The sequence below is a fragment of the Eptesicus fuscus genome, chromosome 18 (assembly GCF_027574615.1).
Source record: "Eptesicus fuscus isolate TK198812 chromosome 18, DD_ASM_mEF_20220401, whole genome shotgun sequence".
Taxonomy (NCBI): domain Eukaryota; kingdom Metazoa; phylum Chordata; class Mammalia; order Chiroptera; family Vespertilionidae; genus Eptesicus; species Eptesicus fuscus.
Window position 1 is genome coordinate 59509899 of NC_072490.1, and position 18726 is coordinate 59528624.

At 45.2% G+C, this 18726-nt stretch overlaps 1 protein-coding gene across 1 annotated transcript in view; it reads left to right on the forward strand.

The window, feature by feature from the left end:
• Window positions 1-18726, forward strand: part of GXYLT2 (glucoside xylosyltransferase 2) — a 182964-nt gene that overhangs the window by 104212 nt on the left and 60026 nt on the right. The window lies entirely within an intron of this gene.

An 18726-nucleotide genomic window follows, 5' to 3' on the forward strand; every position in this document is an offset into this window, starting at 1 on the left:
CTGCTGTTCTCGTGAACTAAGAGGTTAAATTCCCTTGTCACATCTGGTAGCCCTAGTGCTGGGGCCTTGGTAAGCTTTGCCTTAATGGTGATAAAGGCATTTTCCTACTCAGGACCCCAGTCGATAGGTACATTCCGTTCCCCCTTTCAAAGCTTCATAGAAAGGCTTGGCCAAGTTTGAAACCCTGGGATCCAAATCCAACAGAACCCTGTTGATTCCAGGAATTCCCAAATCTGCCGCCAGGTGCTAGGGACTGGGATGGCACATGCCTTTCAGTCCCTAGCCTTCATTTCCCCTGGGTAATTCAGAAGCCTAGATATTTGACTTCTTTCTGACAAAACTGTAACTTGTTTTAGTTAATAGGTTCAGAAGGGCTCACGTTCCTTCCCAGCACTGAGCTCGTGTGGAGCTGGCCAGTAGGAGGTCATCTACATACTGGAGTAGAACACACCCCAAGTCCTGTCCTGGGAACTTAGACAGATCAGATGCTAGTGCTCCACTAAAGAGAGTAGGGAAGTTCTTGAACCCTTGTGGCAGTCTGGGCCAGGTGAACTGCTCCTTGGCCCCTGCAGTTGGGTTTTCCCATTCAAAAGCAAACAGGGGCTGACTGGAGGGTGCCAGCTGAAGGCAAAAAAAGGCATCTTTCAGATCCAGGCAGGTAAACCATTCCGCCCCTGATGGAATGAGTCCTAGAAGTGTGGAGGGGTTCGGTAGCGCCGAATACAAGGTTATAACAGCCTCATTAACAGCCCACAGGTCCTGCACTGGGTGGTAGTCATTAGTCTCAGGCTTTTTGACAGGCAAGAGAGGATTGTTCCATGGTGACTGGCATTAGTCTAAATGGATCTGGATTCCTAGGTGTGCCTCCCTTGGAATCGGATATTGGTGGATTTTAACAGGCTGTGCCCCAGGCTTTAAATCTGTTAGTACTGGGGCATGGTCCTTAGCCAGGCCTGGAGGATTCCCTTCTGCCCAAATTAGCAGAAATTCTTCCTCTAATTCAGGTTCTAATGGCGAGGCCTTTGTCTGGGGCATATAAAGTCTCCATTCTTCCTCCCTCTGCACTGCTAGGGACAGGATCATTTGGGAGGTCTCCTCACCTAGGCACAGCTGTGCTGAGCCATCTGGAGCAGAAGTGATTTCTGCACCCATTTTATCTAAAAGGTCTCTACCCATTAGAGGCACCGGGCAGTCTGGCAAGTACAGGAATTCATGAATTACTTGATGACCACCAAGTTGGCATCGGCGAGGGTGGCAGAATGGTCTACGAGTCTGATCCCCAGTAGCTCCAATAATGGTGACCTCCTTTCCTGAGAGAAGTGCTACTTTCTGAGTGACTACTGAGTGCTCAGCTCCCGTATCAACCATAAAGTCCACAGTCTGGCCCCCAATTTTCATTTTGACCATGGGCTCGTGGGGGTCTAGCTGAAAAGAGCCCATCTGTCCTAGTCGGAATCAGCCATTGCTAGCCCAATGAGATCTGCTTCAGGTGGCTCTGACTGATAGCGACTGGGTGGAAAAGGGGGCCCAGTTTTCTTACTTTGCCGTTTGGGACATTCATTCTTCCAGTGTCCTGTCTCCTTACAATAGGCACACTGGTCCTGTCTCAGGCTCTCTCTTCCTTCCCCCCCTGTTCTGTATTCTTGCTTCCCTTTCTGATCTGTCTGGGAGCCCAAACCTCTAAAAGCTCCTGCTATTATATTGGCCCTTTTTTGTATTCTCTTTTCTTCCTCTTTTCTTGCTGCCCTGTCTCGGTTGATGAAAACTTTTTTTTTTTCTATCTCTAGCAGCTTAGTAGCATTTTTTCCCCTGCAAATCCTTCCAGCTTCTATAATTTTCCCCTTTTATCAGGCTGGGCTTGACCTACAAAAGGTGCATTTACCATAGTTCGATTTTCCGGAGCCTCACATAGTCTCTCATAGAAAGCCACTGGGCTTTCATCAGGCTTCTGGAAAACCTCAGAGATTTTAGCCATATTGGTGGGCTTCTTGGCTCCGGCCCTGACCCCCTGGAGGAAGGCCAGCCGATATCTTTCTAGCCCGGTCCTTCCATCTTCTGAGTTTGGGTTCCAATTGGGTTCCTCATCTGAGAAGGCCCTCCTGGCCCATCTGTCTGTATCTAATATTCCTGCCGGGGCTTGGGTCTGGAGCCACTTCCGAGCCTCTGTTACTATTCTCATGCGCTCCTCAGTGTTAAAGAACGTGAAAAGGAGCTGCTTGCAGTCCACCCAGGTGGGCTTCTGGGTCTGGAAGATCGTTTCTAGGAGGTCTACCATGGCCTGAGGTTTTTCAGAATAAGCTGGGGTGTGATGTTTCCAATTCAGAATGTCACTTGTGGTAAAGGGCTGATAATAGACCAGCCCTTCCTCCTGTAAGATCCCATCTTTGCAAAGTACTTGGGCGCCTCGAATCTCCCTGAGAGGCATCTGACGTGCCGGTTGTGGTTTGGGCCCTTGGTCGGCTGAACACAAACGCCGCCCAACTGGCTCTGGAGAGCCCGGTTGTGGAGAGACAGGGGGGGCAATGTTTCTAGACTTTCTGGACCTTCCAGCCCAGCGGGGGGAGCACGTGGTGCTGCCTGTGGCACATGTGGAGGTGGTAAACCTGGCGGGACTTCCTGGGGGGAATTCCTGTAGCACAGGGGGCTGAGCTTCCTTCTAAGGACCTGTTTCTTTTCTCCTGCCTCCTCTCCTTAGCCTGCACCTGCTCTGCCTGCCTCTCCTTAGCCTGCACCTGCCCTGCCTGCCTCTCCTTAGCCTGCACCTGCCCTGCCTGCCTCTCCTTAGCCTGCACCTGCCCTGCCTGCCTCTCCTTAGCCTGCTCCTGCCCTGCCTGCCTCTTCACTCCTGCTACTAAAACTTTACTCTGTCCTTGTTACACAGGCAGAACTAGACCCAAAGTGGCAAGGTTTGAGCAATTTCTAACCAGCTGTCTATGTAGGGAAATTGATCTGGGTGTGCAGGGTCTCCTGTGTCTACGTTCCAGACTGCCCTGACCAGTCAGTCCTTCATTTAATGAGCCTTCCAAGGGCCAGATGACACTGAAGGCTGGCCATTCCAATTCACAGAATTTCCTCAGTGTTTCGGGATTCATTTTAATATCATAATCTCCATTGAAACCCTTTTTTAACATTTTCAACATGCTTTTGAGGACAGTGGGTTTACTTTGTCCCAATCCCATGATGATCGGTGGTGAGAGACAGACAAGGGAGGGGGTGACCTGTTTTCACAGATCCTCACTCAGATGCCCGCCTGGGCGCATCCCTTGGGAGCTTAGATTTGTCTTAGCTAAGGTGCACCCGTATAAACCCGGGGCCTGGTCACCTCCACGTGGGGATGAATCACCGTTTTGCCTTATGACGAATTGTGGAACTGCAGTTGAGGGCCCACTTGGACTTTGTAACTGATGTCGAGTAGCCACACAATGGATAGGAGAGTGCAAGCCCTCTCCTTCCACACTCACACACTTTCACCAGTCATTCACTCAGAGTTTAAACAGTCCACCCAATTCCTGACTAATTTACTTGACAAAGTCATATGACTTCTGGGGAGGTGATCAAGCTCCTCCTTCCACTCTCTCAGAGTGGGCCTGACTACGTGGGCCCCTACCTTACTGTTTCTGTCAACAGGTCCAGGGGTGTCCATCCACTCTCTCCAGATGCCGGCCAGGTTCAATTTTGCTAAAATCAGCAGGGTGCGCCTCCCGGAGGCCTATCCCGTGTCTCTGGGCCCCAAACCCAGTCCACTCACCAGAGGCCAAAAGGCCAGCATGGTTGGGTTTCCTGGTCAGGGAAGTAGATGTTATAGAAGACTGGAGAAAAACCAAGCAATGCTTAGAGAAATGGAGTTATACAGCTTTATTATGCCGACAGACTCAGAGGAGGTTGCCTCTCAAATTCTGAGCAAAGCAGTCTGGTGGAAGCTTTTCCTTTATATATTTTTTGGCTTCTTTATCCCCCAAATATGGATTATACTTCTGAACCTTTTGGGGGCTTTGCAAAAAGCCCCGTGTGTGGAGATGGTGGTCATGGGACCATACCTAAGGGCCTGGTCTGGCACCAGCACTGACAGCCCTCTCTGGGGTTGTGTATTGTTTTACGATTTATGGCCTCTGTAACATGTGAGCAAACAGGCAACAAATCTTGGTAGCCCAGACTGCAGGAAAAGGGGCAATAGCTTATATTTTCCCATCTGGGTTACATTACACTGTTCCGCCTGAGGAAAGTTCCCTTAGAGGGAACCAGATGTTATAGAAAGAACTAGGGGCCTAGTGCACGAAATTCGTGCACTGGGGGTGGAGGGGGTTCCTCAGCCCAACATGCCCCCTCTCACATACTGGGAGCCCTCAGGGGATGTCCTACTGATGGCTTAGGCCGGATCCCCACAGGAAGCGGGCCTAAGCCGCAGTCTGGCCTCCCTTTGTGGGAGCAACCCGGGATGGTCAGGGGAAGGCACCAGCCCCATCACCCTGCTGCTGCAGCCACTGCCAGTCACCACAGCCACCAAGGTGTTTTCATCAACACGACCCCAGTCCCTTCACCAAGAAAAAATGACAACTTTCTTTAGGCATTTTCAAGATGTGTCTTTCATAGGATATGCATTTCTTTCTTTCTTTTTTTTTTTTTATCCTCACCTGAGGATATGTTTCTATTGACTTTTAGGGAATGTGGAAGAGAAAGGGAAAGACAGAAACATCAAAGTGAGAGGAACACTTCGATTGGTTGCCTCCTGCTTGAGCCCTGATCTGGGCCCCGGCCAGGGAGGAGCCTGCAACCTAGGTACATGCCCTTGATCAGAATCATCCCAGATCCTGCTGTGGGCAGGCCGAGGCTCTATCCACTGAGTCAAACCGGCTAGGGCAGGATATGACATTTCTTAGCCCTCCAGCAGCGGACCTTCGTTTTTTTCTCCAGAACTGTGGTGGAAAAACCCTAGATCACCTTTTTGGATTCTTATTACCCAAGTTACTGAGAACATTACCAGTGGCATACAGGAAGCTTAGCCAATGTGCCGTCAGAAAATGTGTTTCCTCTATAGTTCACACCAATCACCGGCTGTGCCCTGCCCAGGCCTAAAGCCTCTGGCCAAAAGCTTTAGTCCTGGGAAGGGGACCGCCAGCTCCCTGTGATTGCAGACACCGCCCATTGGGCAGGGGACCCCAGCTCCCTGTGATCGCAGATACCGCCCATTGGGCAGGGGACCCAGCTCCCTGCAATCCACCACAGGAGCAGACGCCCTCGCAGGAGCAGACCCCCAGTTGCCTGCAATCCATCGCAGGCTCCGCGCTGGTGCCCGAGGCTGGAAAAGCCTCTGGCAGGATGGTTTCCTGGTGGGTGTGGATGGTTGGCGTGGATGGTGGGTGTAGCGAAGGTACGTCAATTTGCATATTACTCTATTATTAGGTAGGATTAGCCTTTAGCCTTCTCAGACTAACCAAAGTAAGGTTTATTCTTTAACTTCATTTGTCATTTGATGTGATCAGCAAATGACACTAATTGGATTTCTGCCATCCCTGAGTAGGCTGACATAAGCCATTTACCCTCTGGCAAAATGCAAATCATCCATTTTTAAGTGTCCTTGATTTAGGGAAGATAGGGTTTACTAGATGGCTCCAAATTGCTGTTTAACCATCTTAGTTTCTCAATTCCTGGCTTACTGCCCCATGTCATTTAACAGCAAACTAAAAGAAAGCAAGCAAAGAACATCAGTAACCAAGTTACATTACAGACAGACAGACAGACAGACAGACAGACAGACAGGAACTCTGACTAGCTAATAAGAGTGTCCAGTGGCTGATGCCTTGAGAGGGAGAGCAAGAAGGGTCCCCAAACTTAAGAATTCTTGGCAGCTGCTGGGAAGTTCCTGGAGTCCCTGCCACAGGTTCAGCCTGCCACAAGTAGCTGGGGTCCCCAAAGTGGGATGTGCCCCACCTTTAAACAAATTAAACCAATCTATAACGAGAAACGAAACAACTGAATTTAAGAGACACTCTATGTACAATATTTACAGGCATGCACAACCCACAGACAAGAGCTACACACCATGTTCCTTGTCTGTCCAGCCACAGACACCACAGAATTCCCTGCATAAAAAACAACAACACACCAAAGCAGAGCTTTGTTCCTGGTTCAGAGATTGTCCCCCAAGAATCTCAGCATTCTTCCCAATGAACTATCTGAGGGAATGTCTTCCTTAGGCTTAGAATTTTTGTTCCCCATCCTCATCAAGTCCCTGTGACTATTCTGTGCACTCGACCCACCTCACTGGAGATTTTTTGTACACCCTGTGATCTGCTTCATCTGACTCTAGTCATTTCCCTCAAGGGAGAACAGAACCGCAGATTAGGACTCTATGCTCACTTCGTGTCCAAGACAAGTCTCAGTCACATACACTTGATCTCTGAGGACACCCAATCATGAAAGTAGTGCTTACAGTCCAATTTTTCCTACCTTGTCCCATGCACAAGGTTGCCTGGTTGCTGTGGGTGCCTGTCTTTTGTCCCCAATGTCCGTTTTGCCATCTTCTGGAAAGAAAACAAAAACAAAACAGTCTCAGGCATATCTATGGCCTCCAAGAAGAGACAGGATCCCAGGCAAAGAGTGGCCACCCAAAATTAGGAGGAAATCGTCTCCCCATCAACTGGGGCTCCGCTCTCCATGGGCACAGAAATCCCAGACACACCCCCAAATTGTGTGAAATGCTCACCTGTCCGAATTCAAACAATGGACTTGGAGAGAGAAGTATGGCAAAATGAGACTTTTAATACGATCTTGCAAGAGCAGGTGTCCCTCCAGCTGTACAGGTACACACGGAGCAGCAACCACAGTCTATTTATCTAGAGTGTGAGAGACCCTTCTACGGTTCCTCATTGGCTGGTACTTTCCTCATACGTTGCCTAGGTCTTACTATCTACCATTAGGCCATTTCAAAAAAATGGAATAATGGGCTCAGGCCTTTTCTAGTTGTCTCCACCATCCCCTGTCTAATTGAGGTGGCACATGGTGTTTCATCCTGGGCGTCTCTGGGGTTTCCACCATGATGCTAGCCCATGTCCACAGTTCTTTGTTCTTATATCCTCTTCCTTCCTCCCTGCATTCTGTTTGCCCAGGGGAAATTCAGTAACCATTTCCATTAAAAGTTGACTTTGCTGGAGATGGATCACAGAGGCCTATTTTTTTACAGTATGCCAATGGGGGTGTACAGGGAAGGCAGGCTCTACTAGGAACTGCTCCCAGATCTGCCCTGATAATTCTTCAAATGTTTTCTTGATTTTCAGGAACAAGCAGGCTTGTCATTCAAACTATTAACATAAGAAACATTCAGCCCAGCCGGCATGGCTCAGTTGTTGAGCATCAACCTATGAACCAGGAGGTCATGGTTTGATTCCCAGTCAGTGCACATGCCTGGGTTGCTGGCTCAATCCCCAGCTGGTTAATGATTCTCTCTTATCATTGATGTTTCTGTCTCTCTCTCCCTTTCCCTTCTTCTCATATATATATGAAACATTCAAAGATGGAAAGAATTTTTGTGAGTTTATTTGAACCAAACTGATGACAATTGCCAGGAAGCAGAATCTCAACATATTGAGATAATGCTCTGGAGAATGGCGGTTTTTCATCTACTTTATAAATTACAATCAGAAGAGGCGATGTAAGTGGGTCACATGAAATCCATTGGAGATGGATTAGGGAGGCAGGAGAAAGCAAAACAGGGAAACCTCTGTGATTGGATGAAAAGTAAAATGATAGAGGCAAGATGGTGACTGGCAAGAAGGTAGGGAGAGAGAGAGTGAGGGAGCAATAGAGGAGTGTGTGGACGTGTGTGGGTGTGTGTATGTGAGTGAAATAGGGACAGTTAGATCCTGCAGGTCTTCCAAGGGGCTGCTAAACCAGGCAGTCTTAGACAGCAAAACCCTTCTGCCACCGTGGACACTCTGGGGGTGGCCAGCTCGGGCACAGAGACCACGCCATCTTGAAGAACAGTACTGTTTGAGACTAGAATCCTAACCTCGCCACTACCCAATCTGGTCTCAGACCCAAACCGGGACCCTACAGCCGCTCGGGTAAAAGACCTGTGACCACAGCTTCAGATCCACAGACACCAAGACCCCAAGCACCCTGGCCGCAGATTTCTGTGAGTCACAGAGCCAATACCCCTCCCCGCCGGCCTCATACCAGTGGCATAGGAACTGCCAGACCCTCCCCGCTCATACAGGCCTCCTGCCCACACACAGCAGCAGTGGCTGTACCTGAATTTGAGCCTGGGTGTGCAGACACGGGAAGTTTGTTTCCTGCAGCCAGACCCCGCGCCCATGCATGAAGGCTGCACTAAATTTGAGCCTGAGAGCACGAACTTGGGGAGTTTGTTTCCCATGATCAGACCCCGCACCCACGCTGGGAGCTGCACTAAATTTAAGCCTGGGTACATGGACACAGGTTTGTTTCCTGCAGTGCACACCTGCGGAACCAGACCCCAATGCCCACACAGGACAACAGAGCCACCTGACTTTGATTCAGAGCAAGCGGACACAGAAGGCTGTTTTCCACAGGGCAGGAGTGGATCTCCTGCCGACACAGTGTGACTGTGCTACCCGGTCCCTCAATTAGACAGGGGACACTGATTCCCTGTGTGAAAGGCAACACTGTGCACCAGTGACTTGATTCTGTTTCTCCTCGTGCATGCCTGGGATCCCTGATTCCTAGTGCATTCACACTAAGAGTCAGTGACCCCAATTTGGCAAATGTGCACATAGGGACCCTGATTCTTGGCGTGAGGCCACCCCAAGCAACAGAGACTCTGATACTTGATTCATGGCATGGGTACAGGGGGTCTCTGACTCCTGACATGTGCTAGGGGACTCTGATTTTCAGCACACACCAGCAGGGTCTCTGATTCAGTGTGGCACAGGCAGGGTCCCTGATTCTAGATGCGCACACGAGGCCACACTAAGTGCACCTGTGACTCTGATTCTAAGCCAGCGTGGCTCCCAAGAACCCATGGCAGCCACATGTCTTAGAGTCAGAGTTCTTCAGTGACACTCAGGGGGTGCGAAGCTTCCACTGCACATGGCTGAGACCCCGGCAACTCGACATTTGAGACTTCTGGTGATAGTTAGAATGGGGCAACAACGAAACAATCCCCAGAGGAAAGAAAATGAGGAATCACCAAGAAAGGAAATAAGTGAAAAGGAAGCAACCAGAATGACAGAAAAAGAATTCAGAGCAATGGTTGTACAGTTCATACATCAAATGGACGAGAAAATCAATAACCTATGCAAAAACAATAAAAAACACCATGGAAGGTTTCAACAGTAGACTAGAAGAAACAGAGGACCAAATTAGTGAGTTAGAAGATAAGGCAGAGAAACAAGCCGAATCTGAACAGCAACTGGAGAAAAGACAAGAAGAGCAGCAAGGTTTAGACAATCTACTTGAAGAAATAATGACAGAAAACTTCCCTGATATGGGGAAGAAAAAAGTTACACAGGTACAGAGAGTCCTAATCAAGATGAATCCCAAAAGAGCCACACCAAGACATGCCATAATCACAATGGCAAATGTTAACGACAGAGAATCTTAAAGGCTGCAAGAGAGAGACAGAGAGTTACCTACAAAGGATCCCCCATCCAACTATTAAATGATTTCTCAACAGAAACACATCAAGCGAGAAGGCAATGGAAGGAGGTATACAAAGAGATGCAAAGCAAAGGACTGAATACAAGAATACTCTATTCAGCAAGATTATCAATAAAAATTGAAGGGAAAATCAGGAGCTTTGCAGACAAAAAAAAAAAAAAAAAGGCCAAGGGAGTTTATCACTACCAAGACAGCAATGCAAGAAATGCTAAAGGGAATGCTGTAAAAAGAAGAAATAGAAAGGGAGGAAGGAACACAGGCATAAAGTACAGAAATGGCTACAAACAAGTACCTATCAATAGTAACATTAAATCTAAATGAGTTAAATGTTCCAATCAAAAGACATTGAGTGAATGAATGGATAAGAAAACATGACCCATATATGTGATGTCTACAGGAGATCCACCACAGATCAAGGGACTCACACAGACTAAAAGTGAAGGGATGGAAAAATATGTATCAGGCAAATGGAAATGAAAAAAAAAATTGGGGTAACAATACTTATATCTGACAAAATAGACCTTAAAGTGAAGACCATAATAAGAGACAAGGAAGGCCACTTCATAATTCTAAAGGGATCAATACAAGAAGAGAATATAATTTTAGTAAACATTTATGGACCCAATGCAGGAGCACCCAAATAGATAAAAATCCTTCTGGAAGATATCAGGGAAGATATTGACAGCAACACAATCATAGTAGGAGACTTTAATATCCCATTAACATCACTGAATAAATCCTCTAGACAAAAAATTAGCAAAGAAACTTCAATCCTAAATGACTCACTAGATCAGATGGACTTAATTGACATCTATAGAACATTCTACCCCCAAACTACAGAATATACATTCTTCTCAAGTGCACATGGGGCATTTTAAAAGATAGACCACATATTGGGACACAGGCAAAGTCTCTCCAAATTCAAGAGGATTGAAATCATATCAAGCATCTTCTCAGATCACAATGGCATAAAATTAGAAATCAACTACAGTAAAAAAAAAAAATCACAAAAATTCAAACACTTGGAGGCTGAATAGCATACTATTAAACAATGAGTGGGTTACCAAAGAGGTCAAAGAAGAAATAAAACACATCCTGGAAACAAACTACAATGAAAACACAACAATGCAAAATCTCAGGGACACAATGAAAGCAATCTTGAGAGGGAAGTTCATAGCATTACAGGCCGACCTCAAAAAACTGGTAATAAACCATCTAACTCTGCAATTTGAAGAATTATAAAGAGAGCAACAAGAAAAGCCCACAGTGAGCAGAAGGAAGGAAATAATAAAGATCAGAGTGGAAATAAATGACAGAGAGACTAAAAAAACAATACAAAGGATCAATGAAACCAAGAGCTGGTTCTCTGAAAGGATAAACAAGATTGATGAACCTCTAGCCAGGCTCACCAAGAAGAAGAGAGAGAGGACCCAAATAAACAAAATCAGAAATGAAAGAGGTGAAATAACAACAGACCCCACAGAAATATGAAGAATCATAAAAAAAATACTATGAGCAACTCTACTCCAACAAACTGGTCAACCTAGAAGAAATGGACATGTTCCTGGAAAAATATTACCTTCCAAAACTCAGCCAGGAGGAATAAAAAAATTTGAATAGGCCGATAACTATGGAGGAAATTGAAATAGTAATCAAAAATCTTCCAACAAACAAAAGCTCTGGACCAGATGGCTTCATGGGGGATTTTTATAAACACTCAAAGAAGAAATAAAACCTATCTTGCTCAGTCTATTCCCAAAAATTCAAGAGGAAGGAGCACTTCCAAGCTCTTTCTATGAAGTCAGCATTACCCTAATCCCAAACCAGATAAAGACAATACAAAGAGAGAGAATTACAGGCCAATATCCCTCAGGAACATAGATGCCAAAATCCTCAACAAAATTCTAACAAATCTAACCCAGCAATACATTAAAAAGATCATACACCATGACCAAGTGGTATTTATTCCGGGGATGCAAGGATGGTACAATATCCGCAAATTAATAAATGTGATACATCACATAAAAAAACTGAGACATAAAAACCATATAATGATATGGACTGATGAAGGAAAAAACATTTGACAAAATCCAACACCCTTTCTTGATAAAAACTCTCAGCAAGGTGGGAATAGAAGGATCATACCTCATCATAATAAAAGCCATATATGACAACCCACAGCAAACATCATACTCAATGGGCAAAAACTAAAACCATTTCCACTAAGAACAGGAAAAAGACAGGGATGCCCACTCTCACCACTCCTGTTCAACATAGTACTGGAAGTACTAGTAATAGTGATCAGACAACAAGAAGAAATAAAAGGCATCCAAATTGGAAAAGAAGAAGTAAAACTGTCATTCGCAGATGACATGATACTGTACCTAGAAAATCCCAAAGACTCCATCAAAAAACTACTAGACTTAATAAATGAATTCAGCAATGTAGGAGGATACAAAATAAACACCCAGAAGTCTATTGCTTTTCTATACACCAATAATGAACTAACAGAAATAGAAATTTAAAAAGGAATCCAATTTACCATTGCAACAAATAAATTAAGATACATAGGAATAAACTTAACCAAGGAGATAAAGGACCTGTACTCAGAAAATTTCAGAATGCTGATAAAAGAGATAGAGGGAGACATGAACAAATGAAAGAATATACCATGTACATGGATTGGTAGAATCAACATCATTAAAATGTCCATACTACCCAAAGTAATCTATAGATTCAATGCAATCTCCATTAAAATACCAATGGCATACTTCAAAGACCCAGAACAAATTCTCCAAAAATTCATCTGGAATAAAAGAAGACGCTGAATAGCTGCAGCAATCATGAGAAAAAAGAACAATGTTGGAGGGATCACAATACCAAACATCAAGCTGTATTACAAAGCCACTGTTCTCAAAACTGCTTGGTACTGGCACTAGAAAAGACGTATAGACCAGTGGTACAGAACAGAGAACCCAGAAATCAACACAAGCCATTATGTGCAATTAATATTTGACACAGGAGCCAAGACCATACAATGGAGCCAAGACAGTCTCTTCAGTAAATGGTGTTGGGAAAAACTGGACAGATACTTGCAAAAAATTTATGAAACTAAATTTTACACCATACACAAAAATAAACTTAAATGGACAAAGAACTTAAACATAAGATGGGAAACCATAAAAATCTTAGAAGAAGCTATAGGCAGCAAAATAGCAGACATTTGTCAAAGCAATATATTTAACAATACAGCTCCTAGGGCAAGGGAATCTAAGGAGAAAATAAACAAGTGGGATTACATCAAAATAAAAAGCTTATGCACAGCAAAGAAACAATCAACGAAATAACAAGAAAGCCCACTGCAGGGAAGAGCATATTTGCCAATGTTATATCCAATAAAAGTTTAATCTCCAACATTTACAGGAAACTCATAAACTTAACAAAAGGAAGATAAACAATCCAGTCAAAAAATGGCCAAATGTCCTAAATAGACACTTTTCTAAAAAGGACATTCAGAAAGCCAAGAGACATAAGAAAACAAGCTCAAAGTCACTAATCATCTGAGAATTGCAAATCAAAAAAAACAATGAGGTACCACATCACACCTGTCAGAATGGCTATAATCAACAAATAAACAAATGACAGGTGCTGGAGAGAATGTGGAGAAAAAGGAACCCTCCTTCACTGCTGGTGGGAATGCAGACTGGTGCAGCCACTGTGGAGAACAGTATGGTGTTTCCTCAAAAAATTAAAAATGCAACTGCCATTTGACCCAGTAATACCACTTCTAGGAATCTATCCCAAGAAAACAGAAACACCAATCAGAAAGGATATATGCACCCCTATGTTCACAGCACAATTTACAATAGCTAAGATTTGGAAACAGCCTAAGTGCCCATCAGCAGATGAGTGGATTAGAAAACTGTGGTACAACTACACAATGGAATACTACACTGCTATAAAAAAGAAAGAGCTATTACCATTTGTAACAGCTTGGATGGACCTGGAGAGCATTATACTAAGTGAAATAAGCCAGTCAGTGAAAGGAAAATACCACATAATCTCACTCATTTATGGATAATAAAGAATAGATACAGAGAGAAAAACTGATGAACAAAAATAGATACACAGAGAAAAAAAGATGGCAGCTGGCAGGACAGAGGTGAGGGAGAGGAAGTGAGTGAGTGAGGGTATGAAAGGAGAGTGTGTGGATGTGTGTGGTGTGTGTTGAGTGAGTAAAGGACAGTTAAATCTCGCAGGAGCAGCAGGGGCTGGCAGACCAGGCTCTCTTTGACAAGGAGAGACTACCACCGCTGCAGGCACTCCACAAACTGCGGGACTCAGGTATGGAGCCCACACCATCTTGAAGGTGTAAATGGCCTTTTTTAGGAACTCATCAGCACCACCACCCAGACAGGCCTTGGAACTGCCCCACGACCCAGCAGCCACTCCAGCAAAAATCCTGCTTCCCCAGCTGCAGACCTGTGGACTCTGGGACCTCCACCTCCAAAGGTGCACCGCTCGGCAGCAGTAAGTGAAACCTCCCCCTCCCCAGCGGCAGAACTCCAGACAAACATTTGTGTGTTTCCAGCACGTGCAGTCATCCAGGGCACTCCACTCCGTAGGCAGTGCCTGGGAGCCACTGAGAGCCCCCAAGGGTGTGATTTTGTACAGACAAGGACACGTGGCCCCGCAGTAGAAATTCTGAACTCCCTCTTCCTGAATAGCTGCCCGCAGACACCCAGCGGCTCATCCTTAGTGCCAGGACCCCTCAGAGTGCATCAGAGCTCTGTGCAGGCAAATGCACCTCCACAAAGGAACAGGACCCCTGAGCCCATCTTTCCACAGTGAGCTCTGGGAGCACCTGTGAGACTCTGCTGGGTGTGATTCTGCACAGACAAGGGTGTGCTGCCCCGCAGTGGAAATTCTGAATTCCCTCTTCCTGAATAACTGCCCACATTCACCCCAGTGGCTCAACCTCAGTGCCAGGACCCCGCAGAGTGTGTCAAAGCTCTGTGCCAGCAAACGCACATCCACAGATGTGAAGTTCCAACAGGCAGGCACCCTGAGCCCATCTACCCACAGGGCGCTCATGGGAGCCACTGTGAGCTCTTCCTGGGAGCGATCTTGAACAAACAGGGGCACACTCCCACACAGCAGTAGAAATTTTGAATTCACTCATCTTGGATACCTGCCCACAGGCACCTCAATTACGTGGCTACACTGCCAGGGCCCTTCAGAGTGCTTCAGTGTGCATTGCTGGCAAATTTACCGTGGGTGCTCCTATGAGCTGCCACTGGGAGTAAGCGCCAATCCAACAGAGGTGCATCAGGAAAAGCTGAGTCTTCCCACCCCACAACTACAGAACTCTGGGCACCAGTCACGCCTTTCCAGAGTGCAGGCACCCTGAGCCACATCACCCTGACAGACGGTTCCTTAGTGCCACTGTGAGTCCCTGCTGGGCATGCATGATTTCAATTAAGGGTGCAAGACAGCAAAAATTGGGACACTCCCCTCTACAGCTGCTGACTTCTAGACACAGCAGTTGTGCCTCTCAAGCTCACAGGCCTACATCAAGAGAACCCAAATAGCTCAAGTAGGGAGCTACACTAGATTAACAAGCCCAGGAGAACTGAAAGATTACACCAGTAGCACCATCCCCAAAAGAACCTGGGTAGCAAAGCAATTGGATCTACAATTAAAACATTACAAGAAAACATGGGAAGACAAAAAAGCAATCCCCAAAGGAAAGAAAAAGAGGAATCTCCAGAAAGGGAGTTAAATGAAATTGAGGCTAGCAGCTTATCAGAGAAAGAATTCAGAGTAATAGTTATAAAGATGTTTAAACGGCTAGATGACAAATACACACAACTCAATGAGACCTATAAAGAGCTGAATGAGAATGTCACCAACATGAAAAGAAACCAAGAGGAGATGAAGAATGACATAGCTGCAATAAAGAACACAATGGAAGGCTTAAAGAGTAGAGTAGAAGAGGCTGAGGACCGCATCAGCGAATTAGTAGACAAGCTAGGAAAAAACACACACACACAGCAGCAACTGGAAAGAAGAATTAAAAAGCAAGAGGAGAGCCTAAGGGAGCTTCGGGACAACACAAAATGAAACAACATTCGCATAATAAGGATACCAGAAGGAGAGGAAGAGAAGCAAGGAATAGAAAACATGTTTGAGGAAATAATGACAGAAAACTTCCCTGATATTGGCAAGGAAAAAAACTATACAAGTCCAAGAAGTTCATAGAGTCCCAAACAAGTTGAACTCCAAAAGACAGACACCAAGACACATCATAATTAAATTGGCGAACACTAACGACAAAGTAAGAATCTAAAAGGCTGCCAAAGAGAGAGAGAAAGTGACCTACAAGGGATCTCCCATTAGAATATCAACTGATTTCTCAACAGAAACACACTAGGCCAGAAGAGAATGGAATGAAATATACAAAGTGATGCAAAGCAAGGGACTGAATCCAAGAATACTATACCCAGCAAGGCTATCATTCAAAATTGAAGGTGGAATCAGGAGCATCACAGACAAAAAAGGGCTAAGAGAGTTTATCACTACCAAGCCAGCAATGCAAGAAATGTTAAAGGGACTGCTATAAAAAGAAGAAAAAGAAAGGCAAGAAGAAACACAAACACTAAGGAAAAATATGAAAACCAACATGTACTTGTCAATAATAACATTAAACGTAAATGGATTAAATGCACCAATCAAAAGACATAGGGTAGCTGAATGGATAAAAAAACATAACCCATATATTTGCTGTCTACAAGAGACCCACCTCAGAATAAAGGATTCACACAGACTGAGAGTGAAGGGGTGGAAAAACATTTTTCAGCCAAATGGAAATGAGAAAAAAGCTGGGGTTGTGATACTTATTTCCGATAAAATAGACCTCAAAGTAAAGGCCATAACAAGAGATAAGGAAGGCCACTACATAATACTAAAGGGAGCAATTCAACAAGAAGATATAACTCTGGTAAACAGATATGCACCCAATGCAGGAGCACCCAAATACATAAAAAAACCTCCTGGAAGATATCAATGGAGAGATCGACAACAATACAATCATAGTAGGGGACTTTATTACACCACTGGATAAATCCTCTAGACAAAAAATCAGCAAAGAAACAGCAATTCTAAATGACTCACTAGATCAGATGGACCTAATTGACATCTTCAGAGCATTTCACCCCAAAGCCACAGAATATATGTTCTTCTCAAGTGCACATGGGACATTTTCAAAAATAGACCACATATTGGGTCACAAGAAAAGTCTCCCCAAATTCAAAAAGATTGAAATCATATCAAGCATTTTCTCAGACCACAGTGGCATAATATTAGAAATAAACTACAATAAAAACATTCCAAAAAATTCAAACACTTGGAAGCTGAATAGCATGCTATTAAACAATGACTGGGTTGTCAATGAGATCAAAGAAGAAATTAAAAAATCCTGGTGAGAAACCAAGATGATGGCATAGGTAAACACCTAAACTGCTGCCTGGCACAACAATTTCAAAACTACAACTAAAAGACAGAACGGACATCACCCAGAACCACAGGAAAGCTGGCTGAGTGGAAATTCTACAACTAGAAGGAAAGAGGAAAGCACAGGGAGAATCAGAGCTGCAAAGGACTGAGGTATGGAGATGTGCACGCGGAGAGGAAGGGCGGCTGAGTGCCTGGCTGGCGTTCTCTGGTGGGAGAGGGAAGGAAGCCCCAGACTGCACTGAACCCAAGTTCCAACTGCACTGAACCCCAGTTATGGGCGAAACGCTGTGGAGCCAGGCTCATAAGGGGGGAGTCTAGACTGTCAGGTAGAGAGAAAGGCACACGGAAACTCGGAGAGGAAGCCACAGCAGGCAGGGGTCTGGAGGCACGCGCTCAACAGTGCACCCAACACTGATTGCTGAGGTTGCTGCTAGCCCTCCATAGTGGAAGAGAATCAGAAGCTCCTGACTGCACTGAACCCCAGTTCCAACTGCACTGAACCCCAGTTCCAAGCGAGCCTGGGGGAATCTGGACTGTCAGGCGGAAAATCAGGGGAGTGCGGAAGGCAGAGGTCTGGAGGCGCGTGCGCAAGGACAGGTCTGATGGCAAGTCAAGACTGTCTGCTCAGCCCTGAGACTGCGCCCCATCCAAGCTGAGCACAGAGGCTTTTGCAATTTTGCAAGTCTGGTCCTACAAGGCTATGTCCAGCACAGGTCTCCTGGAGTAGACACAGCTGATACACATAGCCAGTTGGCCTGGAGGTCAATTCATCCCAGTGATACCAATAACAATCAAGGCTTGACTACAACAAGGCTGTACACACAGACCACAAAGGGATGCACCAAGAATGTTCACCTCAGGTAACTGGGTAGGCTGAGCCACGGGGCCCTATATGACACCTAGCACACAAAGCTACCCTACCAACTCAGGGAAGCAATGAAAATGCAGAGATAAAGAAACAGATCACAAATGAAAGAAATGGAGGAAAATAAACAACTGGACATAGAATTCAAAACCAGAGTTATAAGGTTTTTCAAGAATTTCCTAGAAAAGGCAAATAAATTTAGCCAGACCCTTGAGAATATGAAAAAGGACCAACTAGAAATTAAACATACGCTGACTGAAATAAAAAAAATATTATACAGAGAACCAACAGCAGACTAGAGGAGCAAGAATCAAGTCAAAGATCTGAAATACAAAGAAGCAAAAAACACTCAACCAGAAAAGAAAAAAGAAAAGAGAATCCAAAAAGTTGAAGATAGTGTAAGAAGCTTCTAGGACAACTTCAAGCATACCAACATCAGAATTATGTGTGTGCCTGAAGAAGAGAGAGAGCAAGATAATGAAAACCTATTTGAAGAAATAATGACTGAAAACTTCCCCACCTGGTGAAAGAAATAGACTTATAAGTCCAGGAAGTGCATAGAACCCCAAACAAAAGGAACCCAAAGAGGACCACACCAAGACACATCATAATTAAAATGCCAAGAGCAAAAGACAAAGAGAATCTTACAAGCAGCAAGAGACGCCGAAACCGGTTTGGCTCAGTGGATAGAGCGTCGGCCTGCGGACTGAAGG